The sequence below is a fragment of the Euprymna scolopes genome, chromosome 6 (genome assembly GCF_053919585.1).
Source record: "Euprymna scolopes isolate OS-2025 chromosome 6, ASM5391958v1, whole genome shotgun sequence".
NCBI classification, from domain to species: domain Eukaryota; kingdom Metazoa; phylum Mollusca; class Cephalopoda; order Sepiida; family Sepiolidae; genus Euprymna; species Euprymna scolopes.
Window position 1 is genome coordinate 155,908,412 of NC_136487.1, and position 23,753 is coordinate 155,932,164.

The 23,753-nt window shown below is 30.9% G+C and overlaps 1 protein-coding gene and 1 long non-coding RNA gene across 14 annotated transcripts in view; one reads left to right on the plus strand and one right to left on the minus strand.

Moving 5' to 3' along the window:
* Positions 1–21,125, minus strand: part of LOC145278071 (uncharacterized) — a 176,933-nt gene extending 155,808 nt beyond the window's left edge. The window contains exon 1 of one of the 2 annotated variants that reach the window (XR_013868329.1): positions 17,794–21,125. This is a non-coding gene — a long non-coding RNA (uncharacterized LOC145278071). The remainder of the gene's footprint in view (positions 1–17,793) is intronic. The other variant, XR_013868330.1, reaches the window with a different exon arrangement.
* Positions 1–23,753, plus strand: part of LOC145278069 (uncharacterized) — a 373,119-nt gene that overhangs the window by 38,862 nt on the left and 310,504 nt on the right. The gene's annotated exons all lie outside the window — the stretch shown is intronic.

Below are 23,753 nucleotides of genomic sequence, written 5' to 3' on the forward strand. Positions count from 1 at the left end.
TCGTAAGGCTCTGAGAATGTATTGACCTCTTTGAACGTGCAAAATATGCTGTTTCGATTCAGTTCTCTTTTGATTTTTGCTATTCATACGCGATTTTACTGATTTTTTTTTTTTTTTTTTTTTTTTTTTTTTGCAAGACGCAGCTATTTTAATTTAACAGTTTTCCCTAAAAATAAAATAAGAAAACCTATTTTGATAATATAAATCATAAAAAGAAATAGCGGTTAAAAAAATATACAGTAACTCAACAGAAAATATTCACAATCAACATATTGTTAGTGTGTCTGAGTTTTTACAGTTAACAACTATCATTATTTTTACAGTTAACATCTATCATTATTTTAGATGTTAATACATTTTAGACAAAAAAATAAACTCGTCTAGCTACAACCACTGTAAATAACGTTCCTTTCTTCCTCTGTCTACTTAAAACTAAATGAACAAAGTTTCTTTCAAAAAAACTGTCCATCTGCGGAACACAGTGCCACGGAGCTGCTTCCCAGTTGACTATAACATGGTCATTTTCAAGTCAAGTGTCAACAGATTGAACAATTTTAAATAATAAAATTCCAATCCACACGGTATTTTCTCACTGTCCACATGACAAACACATTCGCTCTTGTCCTCGAGCAGTTTTTTGGACATTGATTCGTCAGTACACGAAAACAATAACATGATTATTTCAAACAAACGTGGATTCAATTGTAGAATCGAAGCGTTGTAAAGATCCTGAAAAATAAATTTTTAAAATCTTTAAATTCAAACTTAAACTAATAGTTCGAATTCCTCTCAAGCACGTTTTACTGAATATTAATATTATTTTGGGCTGTGATCAAAGTGTAGTATCCGTTCTTCAGATGCTGCACTTCAATTTCTTGTTCTATGTCAGTAGAGGAGAAGTTCTCCACGACTGAGACAATTTTTAATTTTTGTTCCTTTTCTCTGCGTTAAAAAAAAAAACCCTGGTGTTTAACTCTGTCCCGTGGGGAGGCATTGTAAATAGGAATAATATTAATATAATATCATCATTAATAATGATATTAATATTATCATGTTATTAATAATATAATAATATTAATAATAGATTATTATTATTTAATATTATTTATATAATATTATTATTTATATAATATTAATAATAATGGTGATAATAATAATTACTCACTAGGAGTAGTCACAAAAGCTATCATCTATGATTTCTCTTTGAGAACAACTTGTGTTATCTTAATTTCTCGTATTCTTTCTATCATTATTAGTTTTATTAGTGTTATCATTATCATCATCGACTAGTTATATTTTATCTCTATTCATCTGCCAAAGTTACGATATCTCACGATTTTAAAACAAACGCGGCATAATCAAGTTGGCACATCGGTTCCCGTTAGATCACCGAAGTTAAGTAATGTTAAACCTAGTCAGTATTAAAATGGGTGACCATTTGTGAATTCCAGGTGCTGTATGTGCTCTCTGCTTATTTCGGCATTTTCCGGTCGTCCTGGACTTTTTCTTGCCACTGCCTCAAGTAGTGCCAATTCAGGAGGTGTGGTTGGAAATTGCTCAACAATTGCCTCACAATTATACGTGCAACCACTATTATAAGGGATATCCATTGTCTTTCGAGAATGAACGGGGTTTTTTTTTTTTTCGGTTTTTTTTTTTTTCGTTTTTTTTTTTCGTTTTTTTTTTTTTCGTTTTTTTTTTTTTTAACAAAAACGAATAATGTTAAGACATAACTGATCGATAATTTAGTAATAATTTGATAAATATTCGCGCTTGCGCATACAAAATGGCCACCAGCAATAACAAAGAAAATGCATTGCTTAATATCAAGAAAACTACTTGTTTGCGCGAACTATAAATGTGATATTCGGTTTTAGTATACCCGAAAATCTATAAAAGTCGTCATTTGTGAGTTTTAAGGTGGAAAGAAAGTAAAAATTTACTAAATAAATAAATTATAATATTATTTCTAGACTAAAATACAATGTTGAACCAATCCATCTGATTCCAAATTTGCGCAACTAGTAAGACTTTAACAATCTTGTGTAACTGAAGCACACATTTGTTTGACATAAAATAACTTCTTAAAGCTAACTAAATTCAACAGAGCAACTATTCTTTCTAAATAGACCGTCTTCTTACATTCTGAAATTTGCAGCTCAAAATATGGTAAATATTCAGAAAACTATGGCTTTGAAATTCATTTTTTGGTACTTATGCATCTGTTAACGAGCTAATTTTTTTTTAATAGTATTTTCGGCGGACTTGAAGAATCTTGCCCCCTCCCCATCTCTATTTTATATTTTTTCCGTCTGTTTTTTTTTTTTTTAAAATTTATTCTTCTTTATTGGATTATAAGCGAATGGACTACTGAATTATAATTTCGCTTTCTCTGAAAAAAAGGTTAAACTGCTTAAAAAAGACCAAATTTGCGAATTTGGCCTAATAACAGTCGAGTGATTCTAAAATGTATGATCGATTCACTAGAACTTTGCATTAAAAACTGAGCACCCCCCCCTTTATTTTTTTTTTTAAATCTAATCTGGTAGACTAGTGTCCATTCGATAATAATTCCCTGAAAAATTTTTTTTAAATGATAAATTTAAAAAAAAATAGAGGGGCTGCAAGATTCTTCAAGCCTGACGTCTTTAAAAGTTAAATTCAATTTTTATATTTTTTATTTATTAAATTGTTAGGTGAAAATACAAAATAGTTACAAAACATCCTCCTGCCCCCTATGTTAAGAATGGCATTCTGAAAAATAACGGTATTATTTCAGCGTGGTAACATAGATGTACAAGTACCCATTTTTCTTCTATTGGCCTTTTTGTGCTCTTGCATGGACCATGGTTCCACGCAAGAGCGTAAAAAAGGCCAAATTTGGCATCAAAAAGGCCAATCTGGCAAGCCTTAGAAAGGCCAAAATTTCAAAACAATATGGCGACCTCGATTAATAAAAAATATTGAAAAAATAATAAAAATTAATTTTTTTTTTTCGGCTTTTATTTCAGCCTTAAGGTCTAATAAAGTGTTTTATATGAAAATAATTTTTATGAATTTTTGTCTGTCAAATAATTTACGCCGCTGAAATACACATTTGCCCGTTTTTATATTTATGGTGTTAAGATAAGAAAAAAAATTACTTATCGTGTTATTAAAATAAAAAGGGACGCGTGTCGGACGCGAACTCGCAAAAGATAAGACCGGACTACAATTACAAATGAAATATTTATTAAAATAAAACTGGGTGCTAGTGCACTTATTGATCCGTGCTATTTTTAAAATAGTATTTTCAAGTTTACTTAAAGTTTTACGATATCTGTTTTTATTAAATTGTTATGTGAAAGTACAGAATAAGTACACAACACCCTCCCGTCTCCATGTTAAGAATGGCTTTCAAAATAATAAGGTAATTATTTCATCACGGATCAATAAGTATGAGTACCTAAAACTGATATGCTGTAAAAGATGAAATTAAAAGAACTGAATTACGAAATTACATCAACCAGTATGCATTTCGGTTTCTTCGTAAAAGGCCAATCATTTTAATAGTGTATTCCAATATTAGTAGATGGCGCCATCTACTAGATGGCGCCCGGCATCTTCCGGGCGTAAAAGACGCTTAAATATATTTTCCTTCGTGCAGATCTCGTATTTATTATTACAGAGCCAATTCTCTGAATATTATATTCTACCTAATATATAGCACTGATTTCAAAAGTTAAAAAAAAAAAAAAAAAAAGACTTGGATGCCATTAGCTAGAATTAAAACCAAAACATTTAGTGCTTAAGCCGCGTTCCCTACTCTTTGATCTATCGACAGATAAGATTTCAAATTAAACCACTTAAAGCTATGAATGAATTTGCACATGTGCAAAAGTAATAGAAATATATCGGCTAGTTAAAATGAACGTTTTCAATTTCAGCTTGCCGACATTTCTGTTATTCATTAATCCAAACAAAGATTTTACTTGCTGTAAACCAACTTGGTGTATGATTAATGTTTCCTTTTAATTTCAGTGTTATGTGACCAGTAGCTTACGAGTTTATCGGTTAAATATTTTCATGTGGACACGCACACGTAATCTGTTTCACTTATATAGATTTAAAGAAAAAAAGAATTACTTTGTGACTTTTCGAATTTTGAATTTAGACTGCCGAATAGAATGTTATGTTTCGCTTTTAAAATCGTACTTAATCCGCATGAATTAAAAAGTCTGAAAGTTTTAAACTATAAACTAATTTATTATTATTTTTACTTTTTTATTTTTACAATTTCATAAAAAGCAAGGTTAACAACAATTAGGTATAATTTGTATTAGTTGTTTTCTTGGTCTTTTAATTAGGAACAAAGTCTAGTATCTGTTCCGATACTAGACTTCACTATTTCTGCCCTCGATCAGTGGAGGAGAAATCCTATATGACTGAGGCAATTTTAATTTTTGTTCCTATTCGGTGCCCTTTTTGGGGAGCTGGATTTTGTCCACATTAAAAACCAACCTTGTATTTAACTCTACCCTCGTGGGGAGGCAAGTAAAAAGGAACAATTAGGTATAATTTACTAAGAATTACGTTCCATTAATAATATCGTAATGAGAAAATTTAACTTTTAAATTCCTATTAAAAAAAAATATATTTTAAACGCTAAAAAAAAAAAAAAAATGGCACAGTTAAAAACAAATGAAACAAAAATAAAAAAAATATAGACTCCTAGAGTAATGCCTAGCTGATACAGTCAAAATGAGCAATCTCTAACAATTGCGCTCCCTTAACCAAGATGGCGGAAATGGATACAATTGATGCAAATACGGAAGAGCAGTTACCAAGCATGAAACTAAACACGAAACCATTTCAAAACATTATCCCACTTTCAACGCTTTTTGTGTTAATATATTTAATATATTCCAAAAAATACTTCATTTATAGAAATATAAAAAAAATAAAATCTTTTAAAAAATGTTTATCGTTTCGTGATGACACAAATATTAAAACAACAAAAAAATTAAAGATATGTAAAAAATAAAAGTTTATCATTTTCTATTGCTTCATGATAAGACAAGTGTTAAAACTATTTGGGGGGGGGAAGAAATATATCTATACGGCTTCGTATTTCGTTTCATGCTTAGTGAATTCCGTTCCGTATTTACATCAACTATATCGATTTCCATCTTTTCCATTTCTTAATTTTGGAAACGCAATTCTTAGAGATAGCCCCAAAATGTTTAAAATTACGAAATTTATTCAAACGTTATGTAATAATTTCGCCAGCAGAACTATTTGAAGTGTTCGCGCTCGTGTGCAGAGACAGTGTGTAGGCGTTTGTAAAGATGGAGGCGATACATCGATTTTTTTTTTCTTTTCGTTTTAAGCAAAAATAATATTACGCATTTAATTCTCAGGTCGAAAATAGTAATATATCTAAAAATTATGAAAATCCATAGAGTAGAACAGATTTTTAGTAGAAAATGTCTATCGCTATAGGCTACAAATGTTTGTTATATAATATACATCTTGCGTTCCGTCTTGTGTCCACTGTGTGAACTCCTCACTGTTTTATAACCTATAAAAAAATGCAATTTTACCTAATTTTCCGTAAAAAATACTTTTAAGTATAAAACAGTAAACACTGTCATGTCGATGAATTTTCATAATTTTTTTTATATATTCCAATTTTCAACATAATTAAGTACGTAATATATATATATATATAAATTTTTTTTTTTGCTTAAAACAACATTTTTAAAAATCGATCTGTCGAGTCTACCTTAACAAGCGCCACGCCACGCCACGGTGCAACGTTATAAGTAGATGTGTTCGTGAAAAGCCCATTATAATGTTTGTTTCATTAAATAAAAGTATTTGAATTGGAAAATATTTGATTCGTTTTTTTTTTTTTCTTCTTTTCGAACTTCGAATAATAGCTTTCATATGCTTGGAAATAAGTAAAGCTCCGCTCCGATTGTTTTTCTGGTCGAGAGTTCATTTTTGATGCTTACATATACGATGAAACTCGCCTTAAATTCTTTTTAAATGTTTTCTTTTTTTTTTTTCACTAAAACATGTTTTCAGTAAAAAAAAAAAAAAAAAAAAAAAAATGGTTTAATATTTAACTCTAAATAATTCCGGTGAAATTAACCTATTAAACACGGCACTTAGTCGTGCACGTGCACACACGCGAAGCAGCACAGAGATGGTGGCAGCTAAACCCTGCGTGAAAAACACCCAAAACTGACGTCATGTTGTTCAGTAAGAACGGCCGTCAAGAAGAGAGTATAATTCTGCATTTGCCTTAGTCTCATCACGCTCCCTTGTAGCAGGAAACCTGTTTCTCTCGCGGCACGACGAATCTTCCATGGACAAATCATTTGTATTACATCATCCATGTGTGCTCGTGTGCACGTTCGTGCGATTTTCAGTATTTCACGTTGAAGATAGGAACACGCACGGCAAATTGCTTGCAACATGTAAAAATCAATAATAAAATCTTAACAAACGGGCACTTTTACAAGATTAGCTGAATTACTTATAAAATTTTTTGGATCTCCTGTAGAAGATCCGAAATTTTATAAGTAACGTCTCCCTTTCGCTTTTCTCGCTCAGGTGCCCCTATTCTGAATTCGTAGAACGCGAGCTGACATCAGTGGACTTGTGTTTGTTATTGTTTTTCTAACAAAACGGTCATTAACAATTTTTTTTTTTTAATGTTTAATCAATTTCAAACTAATATAAATTATTGGACAATAAAAATTCAGTTAAAACAAAAATCTTTTTTTCTTTTTATTTCGAATCGAGTAAAATTTTCATTTTTTTTTTTTTTTTTACTTCATTACTAAAGGTAAAAGGTTATACCAGCAAATTAATTACCTAACAATTTAATAAACAAAAATATCGTAAAAACGGATTTTGATTTGAAAATACTATCATAAGAAAAGGCTTTTTAAACTTTAATCAAGAAAAGGGTAGTTTTTACTTGATTAAATAATTCAAAATAAGAAAAATGATTTTGTTTGAATTTCATTATTTTTATTGTGCAATAATTTATTTGTTTGAAATAGGTTAAACACTAAAAAAAAAAGAAAAGAGTTAAAAGAAAAAAAAAACCCACTGATGTCGGCTCGCGATCTACGAATTCGGAATAGGGGCACCTCTGAGCGATAAGGTGAAACAAAAGATCCAATTTAATATTTATGAAAATGTTTGTAATATTTATTTAACTGATTTTAATCTAAATTCTCGGAGAGTAGATTGTGGACGTTGGGTTAACATCATTCACCAATCTCGTAATTCTCGTTTCTCTTATTTTGTCCTTTAGACCTCACATTCAGTGAGCGATGTTTCTGACAAAGGAGGATAATTGCTGTTTTCTAGGTTCACATTTCTCCGTCTAATACTTATCGTTGGCTAGTTCTTTACCTTGAAATATATATATATATATATATATATATATATATATAAAAAATTTTAAGATCGTTACATCAAATGGTTTCATGACTTGTCTGGAGCGATTTGGATGAAATACATTTTTTTTAAGAATGCACAAATATCTAACCTTATTTAACCGTTTGGATCCTGACCCAATTAAGTAATAATCAGCCAAAATGACTTACAGGCGATTAGTAAAATTATTTGATGACGTATTGAAATATCGACCGTGTTTTTTTTTTTGTTTTTTTTTTTTTTAGCTATATTGTTAGGGTTGATATATCGGCCATGCAGTGTTGGAACGATTAATCACTCTCTCTATTATATAAAAGAAACTGTGAGTGAAAGTGCCCAAAACTGCTGGGTCGATTTATATGAAATTTCAAAACAAATGTACTCTATGTATCTGGCAGTGTTCTTAGATAGGTTTTGTATCGGAATGTCTTCGATAAGTACTGATGATCGAAAAACTCCGATTAAAGAAGGAACAGGCGATTTTGACCAAAGTTAACACCTTATACAACCTAACACCGGAAGTGGATTTGAAAACTTTTATTACCACACAAGCAGAAAGATCCGGCGTATAAAATCAACAGTAGACTCTTTGAAATGATAAGAGTGCGTTCGAAATGAATGTTTTTGTTCAAAACACAACTCAACTATGATGCTTGGCGTTTGCATTTTAAACTTTAATTCAAGCCGTTATATATAAAATAATGTTATAAAATGAGCAGTAGGTTCTCTACAGTGCAATGTAGACTACAATGTATTGTGGATTAGTCACTGTGAAGCGTCCTTCCGTGTGCCACGATGAGTTCCCAACTAGAGCAATCAATCGATTTGATTGGAAAATAGTCGATTTCATCGATTTCGATAACAATAAAATAGTCGATTTCGATAACAATAAAATAGTCGATTTCATCGATTTCGATAACAATAAAAATATGGGAGGGTAGAACATTCGTTGATCATCATTCAAACGTCGGGTCTCCCTGCTAATACTAGATTTTCCAAAATAGAAATAAAATGAAAATCACTTCTAATATTTTTTATTGTGCGTGAATACCGAATCAAAGACCTTATCGAATGTATAGTAATGTTTTAAAAAATATAAATTATTATATCAAACATAAATTTCATGAAATACAGTTTTATTGAACCAAAAGGTTTACTGGCGAATAACTCTTTGTTTCGATCTCAGCTGTTTTTGTTTTTTGGTTTTTTTTTACACACAAGAAGTGAACTGCTTAGACAAAACAATTTAAAAACATTATCTTTCATCTAGCAATTAATGATATAGATATGAAATTTTCAATGATTCTTTTTAAAGTGCAACAGAATGTACATTACATAAAATAAATCCAAGGTAATTTTTTTATTCAATTTAAATTAAATTTTTATACCTTACTTCGTAAAATTTATAAAAGTGCACTTTGAAGATAAATAAATTTCAAGTTGAATATTGTACCTTTATTTTTAAAGCCTATAGTAAAAACATTTTCTTTAACAATTTTCATGCCTTGGATGAAATGCTTTTCTGATTTGTAATAAATAGCGGAAAAAAGATAGTGGGACATAGTTTTGAAAGCAGGTTTATTTCTTTCTTTATTTTTTGTGGGTTTCCAACTACCTTTTGATTGTATTTGAAAGATTAAAGCCTAAAGTTAATTTCCAACAGGAAAAAAAAAAAAAAATTGTACACGTGAAATTAAAATTATAATGAAAAATGTTTTCACTGCGACATTCGGACGCTGACAAGTTCAGTTAAATTTTGAAGTTAGTCATTGGAAAAAGCCCTTGAAATATAAGTATTAGTTTTCTGGCTCTATTTCAAAGTCCTGAGATATTAAATTAAAAAAAAAAAAAAAGAAGACTTTTATTTGTATAAAAATAGTTTAATTAACCCCAAAAAGCGAGAGATTCTGGCTTCGCACAAACAAAACAAAGTCGTCAAAGCATAGATTCTACGTAAGCCTAAAATGTCAGAAATTTAAAAGGTTGTGTGAAAATGACGTTTGGAGGGAATTAGGGAGTGCATTTTTTTTGGGGGGGGGGCAGCCGTACATTCCTATCGTGAACATTTATATAATTTTTACCATTTTTTAATTTAATTAATTTTCTGTGTTCCAGCTTTTAAATAAAATTTTTTTTTTCTTTTTCAAGATTATATAAATTATGTTCCGCTGAAAGTTCCACGTTCATTCAGGCAAGAAAAATATTATAATCTTACATATAAAAATTACGCGAAGAATGTAATGAAGAAAATGTCATTTTTCGTAATGTTCCTGAAAAAATTGATTTTTCTTTTAAAATTTTTTTGTACATTTTACGATGTTTTATTTTCATGAAAAAAAGCAAAAATAAATTCATCCATTTTTTTTACTACAGAAAACCATAACTTTGAAGGTATTTTTTGTGTAAACAATAATACATTTCCATTAAAATTTAAAAAAGATAATAATGGGTTTATCATATTCTGTGACCATTATTTGATAAATACTGAAAATTTCATTTTGGTAAATTTTTAAATGGAGGTCAAAATATTTATACATTTTGAGCATCAGCTATTCATTTTGCACGTATCTAATAGTTCGAGATATATACTTTCTTTCCGCCTCAACAGTCACCTTTTAAAATGCCGACGTATATAGGTTTTCGGGTATGCTGAAAACTAATATCACATTTAAATTTGGCACAGACAAGTAATTTTCTGGATATTAAGACTTTTATTATCCATGTAATACATTGTTTTCATTAGTGGCTATGTTTTCCCAAAACTGAAAAGTAATAATAATGCGCATACGTGTTACAAAACACCCCCTTCTCCCCATGTTAAGAATGGCGAACGCTACTGACGTTTATTAAGCAATACATTGGAAAAATGTCTTAATATTCAGCAAACTACATGTCTGCTCCCAAATTTAAATGTGATATTCGTTTTCAGCATACTCGAAAACTCTGTAAAAATCGTCATTTTAAAGGTGAGTGTTAAGGTGGAAAAAAGTTAAAAAAAAAAATACGAATAGTTCTTCTGAACTATATATATATATATATATATATATATATATATATAATCAGGAACATTTGTTTTATAATTGTTCTTTTTTATTTTACACATTTTTAATATAATTCAAGTATGAATTTTATGTGTTTTACCATAGAAAATAATTTGTAATTTATATATTAATATGATAACGTATGTGTTATTTTGTGTGTTATGCTTAGATCTTTTTTCTTCGGAGTGACTGTCGTTTAATTATTACCTTCCATTTCTTGTAATAAATAATGTTACTAGGAATTCTTCGAAAGTTTTGGTTTCGGTTAATGCACCCGAGTCATATGGATATATTTTTTATTTTGAAATCACAACTTATAAAATATAACAATCCATAGAAAATTGACTCTCTAATAATATGTACAAAATCTGCATAAATTAAAATATCATATTTAAGCGTATTTTACGACTGGAGTACGCCGGGCGTCCCTGCTAGCTTAGATAAATACTTTTGCAGTTTTAACAAAAGAGCTACTCAATAATATCAGGGCGTCTCCATTTACGCTGTGAGCATCCACATAATGCGAACATGAATATATTACATATGAAAGAGCCCGCCGTGGAATTTCCACGGGTCCCGCTAGAATATTTTAAGTATGAATTTCATGTGTTGTTTTGCCACAGAAAATAATTTGTAATATTAGTTTAAAGATTGCTGATTGACGACATAGAAACGTAAATTGACAGTAGAGAAACATAACTTACCTGTGATTGTTTTATTATTTGATTTGTACGTTTTTTTTTTGTTTTTTTTTCTCTCGTTACGCCCATGGTCATATTCTATGACACCTGTTATGGGATTTCTAATCAAAACTTGTAACCTCCGTTCTACAATCTAATAAATTTTTAAAAAAATCGAATAACATTAGATTAAAAATAAATGATATCACAATTATCGAATGACATAACCAGACAAGCGTACGCGAGAGCATATCGTAGTTTGTGTCAGCGTCTTGCAAGCGGTTTTTCTATACAAACGTCTGTTAGGTTGTCTAGGTTCTTTGTTATTGTAGCGAAATTCGAAAATTGAAATATTGAGTTTCAATGGTATCTACTGAATTGTCATGTCGCAGTAATGAAAATATCCAAAAATTACAAAAAAAAAAAACGATGCGGTAGAAAATTGATTATTGCTGAAAAGTTTTCGAAGACGATTGGCAGAAATTAAGTTTGTTAAATTGGCCAAAGATTTTCAGTTTTCAGAAAATATATTTACCTCCCTTCTGTTATAATTTGAACTCTCCGGTTTCTTTAGTAAAACTATTTTCGCTAATTATTTCGAAAACTATTTTCATTAGCAATTAATCTTCTACCTTATCGTTTTTCGTCATTTCTGGATATTTTTTTTATTGCTGCGATATGACGATTCAGTATATACTATTGGTTTCACGTAAAATTCAATGATTCAAATTTCACTATTATAACGAAGAATGAAATTTCATTTGCATTTTTTTCAATTCTTTTAAATAAGTAAATTGTTTCAAATTCTTGAATTTGATGCAGAAATTAATCAGTAATATTGCTTATTTAATATTACGTTTTTTTTTTAATACAGAAAAGATTTTATGATGTACGTACTTGTCACAGAACGATAGGGACTGCCAAACGATTGTGAAGATTGGACCGCATGTTTCCGTGACGTCAGATTATACGAACTATGGAAGAAGTGACTTAATGATTTTTTAAAACCTTTATCTTCTTCAAACTGCAATTAATAATTAATCTTTGTTATAATTTTGTTAGGTTTGAAGATTTACAGTTTAATGATTAATAATATAAACATTTGTATATTAAATATGAAATACGGTTTTACTGAATATTCTTTTGATTACCTACGGGCTTCCATATTTTGTTCGGTAAAAAGAGACAAACAAAATATGAGGGGGGGGCTACAAAATGCTTAATATTGTGCAATAATATTTTCAAATTGGTTTTAATCTGGCGATAAAATAGCTGACAAGAGTCATTAAAACTTAATATTTAAAAAAAATTTAAACACAATTAATTAAAAATCTGTTGTAACGGAACATTTTGAAATAATGGAATTTTAATCGTTTTAATCTTTTAAAAATTAATTAATGTTTACGAAGTTTCTTTTTCTTGGCAATTCAACTGATTATAGTATATATTAATTCGAAAAAATACTATTTAAAAAAAACAATAATATTAAGTTTATATCAATTTTTTAATTGCAACTTCAAGGTAAATTTTTGTTCAATATGTGTATTTAAATTTAAAAAAAAATATTTTTTACTTATTTGAACTCTTATGTTTCATAATAAATAGAAATTTCGATAGATTTAAATATATTTTGTTCGAATTTTGAAAAAATAAATATGGGGGGGGGGGCACGCACTAAAAAAATATTTCCCCTCGTATATTTTACGAAAACTGCATTTTATATGTAATTTCATTCTAAAATGGATAAGTATCGAAAATTTCACGAAAATCCGACCATTAGTTGATTTTTGCTAGATTTATTAAATACGGGTATGTTTTCACGTTCGGAATGTCTACTACATGTGAACGTTATTTTAAAACACCAATTATGTAAACACGATTTTCGTCTCGCAATTTCATTATTTTCGTTCGATGAAAAAATGTTTTTTTAATTATTACTGGTTTATTTTGCCCTTCTTTTAAATGATACAAAAGTTATACTGATAATATTAATTTATAATAAAGTTATATCGTGTTACATATAGGGTGGGTGGGGTAATTATGTGGTGACTTTTTGCAGTCCCTACAGAACGAGACGTCATATTCCAAAACTCACGTAAATTAATCAAGTAGTTTTTTTTAGAAAATCAAATTATACGATTAAGCGGGCCCGGGCCGTAGTGTTTTCAGCGGCCATGATAAAATAAGGGGGAAGACAACTTAATTCAAAGTATTTAGAGCTCAAATCAACCTTATACTGAATACAGTTTATTATTAAATTCACTAAAAATCGTAAATTTTGATTTTCTTACTTTAGAAAAAAAAATACTATTCGAAGAATTTACGTGATTTTAAACAATGATTTCTTCGTTTCATGGCGAGTACATACATCATAAAGATTCTTCTGTTTATTGTGTTTAAGACAAGTACTATTCTAAATAAATACCGTCATATTTTACGCAACATGACACTTATTTTTTTTTAATAACAAGTTGTAGACGCCCATCCATTTTTTTGTTGTTGTTATAATTAAATTTTTTAAAATATTTCTACATTGCAGAAAGATAGTCGACAGATCGATTTTTAAATGTTTTTGCTTTAAACAACAGTACTTAAATTGTCGTATCGTAAATAATATATAAAAAAAATTAAGAAAATTTGAGTAGAAAATTTAGTTAAAAGTAATTGTTACGGAAAATTGGTGAAAATGACATTTTTCTTACATGTGAACACATTGAAGATTGCAAATACAGAGGAATACTTATCTCTCTTTTCGTCAGTTTAATGGCGACGTTTTGTTTTAGCTGATAGCGATCGACTTTTTTTTTTTTTTTTTTACTAAAAACACAATAGCGAATGTTCTACACGATGATTTTTCGTAGTTTTTGGATATATTACTATTTTTGACATGAAAATTAAGTACCGTCGTTTTGGCTTAAAGCAATATATTTTTAAAAATCGATCTGTCGACTCCATCTTAACAAGCACCAAGATTTTATATAATAAGTGTAAATATGTGGTTTTAAATTTCTCATAAAACTCAACGTCTGTTTTCAGTTCAAAATTTTGGCGATATCTAACTCAGTTTATAGATTACATTTATAGATTACAAATATATCGCCTGCTGCCTAACTGCCAATAACTTTTGATAACTATTGATCCGTTCTATTTCAGTTTTTAAAATGAGTACTTTTCGACGATCTGAACAATTGTATAACAAATCGTCGAATTTGTATCAATTTTAAATAACTAATTCTTATTAAACTCAATCTGATGACATTACCTAACATTGCATTTATTTTTCTTTTAAAGATATAGTTAACATTAACGTATATTAGACGGAACGGTTTAAGTTTGTAATCATTTATATATTATTTATTAACACGGTTACCTAAAAAGTTGGTTCCTCAGAAGTGAAAGATGTAAGTTTGTGTTTCAACTAACAATGTTTTTTTGGGGGGGGAGGAGGGGGGGGCTTATTCAAGAATTACTTAAAAATATAGAAAAATGCACAGCCTCGTCACGGAACGAAGATGTTAATTCAAAAAAATAGTTTGTTTTTTTTTAACAAAGAAAACCAAAATTTACGATTTTACTATTAAACTGTGTATCGGCCTCGACACTTCGAATTGAGTTGTCTCATCCTTATTTATTTCATCGAATTTCATCATGGACGACGAAAACACTACGACTCGTTTAGTTGTAAGATTTGATTTTCTCGAAAAAAAAAAAAAAAAATACTTGATCAAATTACGTGATTTTTTTTTTTTTTTTTTTTTTTTTTTAATTCTCATCTTCGTTCCGTTACGCAAACGCAAATCCTACAGATTTTTATGTATTTTCTTTACTTTTAATTGCCGTTATAAGTGCCAATCTGGATATGCACCTTTTTTGTGTTTAGTTCTACACCAGAATAGGTAAAAAAATTCATATATAAATAGGTCTAAAACGAAATGAGGAAATAATGTTCACTCGAAAGAAATGACTCGATAAATATGAACGTAAAATTTACGAGCGAAATAACTTTAGTAAACGTAGTATTAAAATCCATTTCATTCCAATAAAATCGCGACTTTTTTCATATCTCTATAAAATAATAATAAAACTATCAAGTCTGTGTTTCTCGCACAAACGTAACCGTGATTTATGTATATATATATATATATATATATATATATATATATATATATATATATATATATAATTACGCGCGCACGCACACACACACACACATGAATTGGATCAATAAAAGTGAAACTGAATAGGTGGTTCTGGTTCCGCCATAATATCTTAAATTGCACCATCCATCTCTCACAACTTTTTCATTGTTCTGTTTTCTATAAACTTAAATTTTTCTCATACATTAAATTATTTTTATGTATTATTCCTCGAATATTAATTAAAATCTGAAATAAAGCGAAAACTGAAACACATTTTTTTTAAACTTGTTTTAAGAAATGTAAACATCGCGACCTTCCATCCTCCTCAACTTGTTTTGAGAGAGAACCCCCCACACACACACACACTTATTTCTATTTTCAGGTTTACATAAAACATATCTTTTCTATTAAGTTTAACAATTTTCAAATTTCACACTTATAAACAAAAATGAAGAAAAACTTATCGTGCACCTACTTGCAACTGAATGAAAATGGCATATTCCAAAACTCATTAAAAAAAAATGATCAAGTAGTTTTTGTTTATTTTCGAAAAAACAGATTTGTCTTTTTTTGTTTTTTACTGATATGTGAAGGTAGAATCCATTTTCATACTCTTCAAATTTTGTTTTTAACTTGTATAAAATGACCATTCTAAAATGGGGTTTGTATTACTGAACACATAGATTCGAAAAAATTGTCAAAAAACAAATATATAACAAATAAATGTTATCAAAGGCAAGATAAGTTACTTTTCTACCAAACTGGATATATTTTCCGTGTTTTTATTCAATGCTCGAAAAGCATACAGTGTTTACCGATGTATTGGAACATTCAAGATGGCGTCTGATTCTCTCTTTAACACGGTAAGTTTGGGAAAAGGTGTTATAAATAAAAAACCGGTTAAAATACTGTTAAAAACTCGCTCAATATATGTTACCGTGACATTACCGTGACATAGGTTGACATATATTCGGCGGGTTTTTAATAGTATTTTGTATAGTTTTTTTTTATTTATTACACCTTTTCCAAAACTTACCGTGTTAAAGAGGGTGTGAGACGCCATCTTGAATTTTCCAATACATCGGTAAACACTGTATGTTTTTCGAGCTGAATAAATGTTACATTGAATAAAAACACAAAAAATATATCCAGTTTGGTAGAAAAGTAACTTCTTGCCTTTGATAACATTTATTTGTTATATATTTGTTTTTTGACAACTTTTTCGAATCTATGTGTACACTAATACAAACCCCTAAAAGGTTTTCATTGTTTGAAAATTTTATGTTCTGAAAAATAAAATAAAAAAATACTGCATGTTATGTTAATAAATTCTTTGGTTTGAAATCGTACGTTTCGGTTGTCTTTCCGACATTATCCAAAAGCGACCCCCCCCCCAAAAAAAATGAAATAAAAGTCGGTTATCTGCCCTTGATTCCTTCATGGACGCTGCTTCCCCCCCCCCCGCATTTACATGGAATAAAAGTTGATTTTCTTGAATTAAAAAAAAAAAAATACTTGATCAAATTACGTGATTTTTGGAAGATTTCATCTTCGTAACATGACTGATACATTCATCATATAGACTTTTTGTATTTTAATTGCTGCCAATCTGAATAAGCACACTAAAAATGAAATAAAAACGAAGTACTTTTTTTCAAATGAAAATATATTTAAAAGTACACGATGTCCACAAGTCATTCTTTATCCGCGTGTTATTGGCACGCTTTCGAAGACCGGGGGGGGGGGTGAAAATCACAACGACCACAACTATATACAATTCTGTTGCCACTAACACTGAATTTACATTACGAGGTCGGTTCAACGTGGAGAAATGCAACTTCCTCAATACACGAACACTTTGTACAGTGACAAAAGTTTTCAAGATTGGCTCCTACGGCATTACCTAGTTGGGGAGCGCCCGAGAAGAAACCAATCTTGAGATTGAACAGAACCGTATTTCACTCTGATATGAGCCCATGGGTTTATGCCTAAACATATCTCGTACTCATTCGTTCTGCTAAAATGACCAGTTCTGTGGACATTTTCGTTACTTACAACTTCGGTAATCTCTGCATTAATAAAGCTATTACACAAGATATTTTGTCTGCGTTAAGTATTTCTCGTCTTTACGTAATTCTATAATGCACATAAGCGAATACTTATTATTATTATTATTATTAATTAAAAAAGAATCTAAAATGACTTAAAATCCTTTTTTTCTTTTTAGTTTGTAAACGAATACAGTTTTAAAATTATTTTTCTGTGCCTTTCTCTTCACTCGACAATGTCTCCACCCAGGCAACGCCAGGTGGATACAACTTAATAATCTGTGGTACAGTATTTTATTTTTTAGTGGAAAATGACCCCCCCCCCAAAAAAAAAAGACTCATAGTTGAAAATGTAAAACAAAATCTTGAAATCGAGTGTATTTTTGTGGGGTGGGAGAGTAAGGATACATTATACAACAAGTCATGTTGATGTAATATTTATACCAACGTATAAAATCCTTCTTTAGCCATGAGGATTATGATGGCGCTGCTGTCGATGATGATGATGATGATGCTGGCAATGGAGTTTAATGTTCCATGTCAAACAGTTGCTGTGGCTGCTCGGATTATGATTACTATTACAACTGAAACATTCTCCGCCTCGACTACTACTACTACTACTACTACTACGTAGTCTGCGACTACTATTCCACAGACTCGAACGGACGCTTCTTTGAGAATGAAAAACCAACATAAAGTTGGCTTTTTTTAAATTGAATTTATCGTAGACGTTCTCGGGTCATTTTTTCCCCTCTCTCCATTTCTTTTGTTTTTCACGCGCACATGTGTTGATTAGCGCTATCTATCCCTTTTTCGATTTTTTTTTTTTTTTAGAAAGATTTTTCTCTTTGCAACTAGCTGTATTTACCGGGCGTTACCCGGATAAGGATTGATTGCCGGAGGAAGAACCCAGAAAAAAATATTTTAACGTGCATGTTCAAAATTACGTACAGGCGAGAAAAACACACAAACGAGATCGTGTCCGATAGTTCAATTAATGTGCGACGATAAACACTTTATTGGGAATAGCATTCAAAAATACAGCCGAATAAAAGCGTGCGTTAAATTTTACATAAGAACCTTTTTGTGTGTTTTATTTATTTATTTTATTATTATTTTTTTTAATATATGGATTTAAGCAAAATAATTCTTGTCATGTCGAAAATAGTAATATATCAAAAAATTACGAAAATTCATCGAGTAGAAAATTAGGTTTTTTTTTTTTTTTTTTACAACCTGCCCCAGTGTAGTATAAACACTCCCAACCACCCCATGTTAAGAATGGCTTTTGGAATAAACACCTCCAACCTCCCCCATGTTAAGAACGGCTTTCGAGGTTGGGGGTGTTTATTCCGACAGCCGTTCTTAACATGGGTAGGTTGGGGTGTTTATAATACGCTGGGGCACTTCGTAAAAATTTACCGAAAATTATTTAAAGTTAAGTGATTTTTAGGGAAAAGGGGCATTTTTCCTTAGATGTGAAAACCTTGAAGATTGCGAATACTTATCTCCCTTTTCGCAATTATAATAGCCGAGGTTTTGCTTTTAGCGATACTTTTTTTCTACTCGATAAATTTTCGAAATTTTTGGATATATTAATATTTTCGACATGACACGTACTGTTGTTTTTGCTTTAAACCACATTTAAAAAAAATCTATCGGTCGACGGTCGAACTTAACAAGCACCCGATTTTTTTGTTTTGTTGTTTGTTTGTTTTTTTGTTTTTTCAGATTTTCTTTAAATCGTTTTATTTTCCCCTCTCTTTACTTTATTTTTCATTTAAATAAATATTCGAATGGTAAATAAATTTAAAACAGTTTAGAGGAAAAAAAAGGAAAATAACATGAAACAAGTTGTAAGAATATATTTCGATCCACCCTAGTCATTTTCAGTGTTCTTTTCAATTCCTTTCTTTTTCGCATATAGTACGACACCCCCTCCTCCTTTCTGTCTCTCTCAGACACACAGACGTTTGCAAAGAAGACAAGTTAAATCATGACTACTACTACTACTACTACTAGGTAATTAATAGCAGCGGTATAATAACGGTAACAGCGGTGGTAGTGGTTAGATCATGTGACCTCGGATTACCAAACCGCTTGCTTATTCTCTTCTTCTCCCCCTCCTTCCTTTGGCTAACCTTCCTTCTTTTTCTCTCTGCACTCACGTTGAAGAATTAGGTCACGACAACCTGCTCCTTTTCAGCTTGTTTCTTATTTCTCTCTTACTTACACTCTTTACCACCACCCCTCCTCGACCGTTTCTTTCCTTTCATTTTCTTTACTCTCAGTCACCTGAATTTTTTTTTTAACTTATATATTTTTAATGAGTAAAATAGAAAAAAAAATAATAATTTAAAAAGAATAAGCAATTTTTTTTTTTTTTTGTAGCAATAAAAATTCCGTCTTTCCAAATTTCATCTTATTGGAATGTGAATTGTCAGCCTAGTATCTCTCTAGTTATAATGGGGGAAAATGCAGTCATAACAATGCGACAAAAGGACGCATTCGCATCTGTACCAGTGTACCTAACCGGTGTTGTTGCCCATGAGATTTTTTTACTTTTAATTTTTTTTTTTTTTTCTTAGACTTTGGAAGGTTAAATTTAATTATTACAACCTAATTTGAATCAACTTTTATAAAACACTAAAAAAGTTAATGTTAACATTCTTTTTTTTTAAAAAAAGCTCTATTATATAAACTGATTGCATGTCAAAAATCTTAAAAATTTCAATCTATTAATATTTATTTTGTCATGATGCTAAAAACCAAAAATAACTTTCTATTCGACAGCTTAACTGCTTCCAAATTCCTTTCAAATGTCAAACATACGAGCTAATTCATATCTTTTATCTATTAAAAACAGATTAAATTGGTTGACTTACTTGCGAAAAAAAAAATCGGAAATGCGTTATTATAATAGATTTAATTTTGCAGTTATATTTGAAAAAAAAATCGCTTTATTTTATGTTATGTATTTTTTTTTTTCAATAAATAATCAATTTGATCGATCTGTTAATAAAATGTATATATATTAATCTTCAAACTGGGGGGGGGGACACACACACGTACACCCGAAAATTATCTCATAAATTTATTAATATAGTGATTAATAGTAGTTGTCTAAAAACATATTTAAACGGTGAAGCCGTACGCGTAAACTGGTTTTGCTACTGTTAAAATCGTTGTAACTTCTTGACTATAAAGTACATAAAATGTATGTTTAAATTTAAATACGCAGTGGGTAAATTATAAGATACCTAAAAAGTGCGTGTGTATGATGTGTGCGTGCGTGCGACCCGCCAACAGTTCGTATATGAAGAATGAGGAGCTGTCGCGAAGTCGCAAAAAACCGTCATAGCTAAAGTAGGTCGTTCTGACCCGCCCTTTTTCCTTACGAGAAACGCATTTTCATTATGAAATCTTTGTCGTCGTCATCGTCATCACTCGCTCCTCCTGCTGTTGCTGCCTAACACTTTTCTTCGGAGTGACATAAATTCTTCTCTTTCCCTCTCTCTCTTATTGCATTCTTTATTCCGATGACGATGGTGCTGCTACAGCTATTCATACCACTGTTATTCTAAGCTTTTTGTGTATCTTTTTCTTGCAACCGACTTGACCACCACCCGCCGCCTTCGCATTTTTTTTTTTTTTGTTTTCACCTGCAACAATTTATCATCACTGCGAGTCGAGGTTAGCAGTAGTGCCGCTCGCTCGTATACGCACAAGTATAAAAAAAAATGAATAAATAAGAAACAAACGGTGTGTTTAAAATATATATATATATATATATATATATATATATATATATATATTCTGATGAATATTATCTAAGAAATAAGAGTACATTTAAAGTCTAAATAGAAAATCATCAAAACGAATTCTTAACATTGCTTGGAATGCAATCATCCTTAAGTTGTTTAACATGGCGCTCTTTTCCCCTTTATCTTTTTTATTCATAAATAATTATTTTTTAGTTATTAAATTTTAAAACAATATATGTTAGTATGCATAGTTGAACTATCCCCCCCTCTCTCTCTCTCTCTCTCTCTCTCTCTCTCTCTCTCTCTGCTATGAACACGTTTCTCTTTCCTTTTCACTCGTTCCTTCTCTCGTGGCATCTCCCCACTCCCACCCCACCCCGATGAGGAGGATATCCCCTCTTTCTCTCTTTATCTTCTCCCTATTGAACACGTTTCTCGATATTTTTTTTTGTCATCCTTTTCTTCTCGTGTAAATCTCTCCCTCCTATCATCAGTTTTCTCTCTCTCTTCCCTTTTTTCTGGTTTCGTTTTTCTTCCCACTCCTTATTCTAGGCACGATTCTCTCTCTCTCTCTCTTCTAATTACGTCTAAATGCCGGCACACATGTGTTCTGAGTACTAGAACAGTAAATATGATAACATGTTCGAATAATTGAGATACACGTGAAGCGCACATACACATTCCTACAACACATATACAATATACAACAATAGAGAATTTCAAAACAATTTGTTCCATACTCTATCCATGTGACATTGTGTAAGGCTTTCGGGGATCATGATACTTTTGTGTGCGTGTGTGCGTACGTGCACGCGTACTCGAGTCCTCGCATGAAATTGCATCATGAAATCGGCATTGACGTCTTCCTCCCCTCAAAATAATTTCAAGTACAATTCTATGCAGATATGTAAATAGTAAACTCATTCTTGGGTCAACACGCTTTTCTTTTCTCAGAATTACACGCAATTATGTTTAACAACGGGCACATTCTTTAGGGATGATATGTAGGAGTAGGACAGCCTTCAGTCTTGGAGACAGATATGCATGCAATATACTTAAAATGTGTGTGCCGATGCCTAACATAAAAATCTATGCTTAATAAATAAGCAATAAAGAAAATCACAATTATTATTTAGCTATACGAAAGAAAGAAATGGATTGTACAGGTTATTTGAATTAGATTTAAGCCGGATGATGGAAAATTTTCTATACAAATAAAACAATAAATGTGAATGTGCCTGTGTGTAAATATTTAACCGATAAACTCTTAAACTATTGGTCACATAACACTGAAATTAACAGGAAATAGTAATCATACACCAAGGGTGGTTTATGTGCGCTGCGCTGGTTGTCCAACTTACAAAGGGTGTTTATTCCGAAAGCTGTTCTTAACATGGAGAGATTGGGGATGTTTATTCCGAGAGGCATTTTCTTATTTTCAACCTTCCCGTAATCAACTTCTTAAAGATAAGTCTTCGGGTAGTCCCCTCAGTGCACTTTCACCAATTTTTGTTTAGTTGGATAACGCATACAGAAATATGTCGGCAAGTTGAAATGCAAAACTGTTTATTTCAACTGCCGACATTTCTATTAGTTGCTGCATGGGTAAATTAACCATAGTTATCTGTCAGACTAGCTCAAACAGTAGCGAACGCGACCGGTGGGTGGGCGGTGCTCTAAATGTTTTGGTTTCGATTCTAGCTGATGCCGTTAAAAAAAAAAAAAAAAAAAAAAAAAACTTGAAATGGTACTATATAATATATAATATATACATTCAATAGAAAATTGGGACTGTAATAAATACGAAATTTGCGTGAATTAAAATATAAAAAGCGTATTTTATAACCGGCAAAGTCGACTTTCCCGTCCCCACTTGCTACTGTGAAATCATAAGAAAAACATGGTCCATTGAATAAAGACGTGGTCGGAAACACTGTTTTTGTTTGGTTTGGGAATAAACCATTACACTCATCGTTTGACTATGTATTTTAATTCTGTCTCAAATGATCTAATCGTCAATTTAAAGACCCTAAAATCTCTTTTGAATATCGAAGACTGCTAACTAAACACCGCCATTTAATATGGACGGGGGAAAAAAAAAAAAATGATCGTCACGATGATTTATTCGCGGTCATGCCAAATTTGAAAACGAATGTTCAGCTTTTAAACCATCGAAAATAATTTCTGGTTAAAGATCAAGTTTACAGTACAAAACTAAATGTTCTTATTTTGCTCCTAAAATAACTCTGAAAATAATCATGATAATAAGAGTAAAGCTAAAAGATAAAGGAACAGCACACAGAACCCAAAAAAAAAAAAAAAAAAAATCGCAAAATTGTAAGTTTATATTCATGTTGCCCCCACCCCCCAAGTCAGTATCAATTGGCAATACACCAAATAGGCGAAAATGGAGAGAAAGCAATAACCAGTCCTCTACTGGATGAGTGCGAAGATGATTTGGACATTGAGACATTGCCGCCCAAATTCCAGTGACGACTAATGGGTCAGTGCCAGCAAGAAGTCGATGGCAAGCGGCTGTTGCGATAACGCAAATTCATTTGCAAAGGTTATCGAAAGAGGTGGAAAGTACTAAAAATCTGGAGATTTCTTGTCACCCAGACTCCGGGGAACACCACAGATTGTT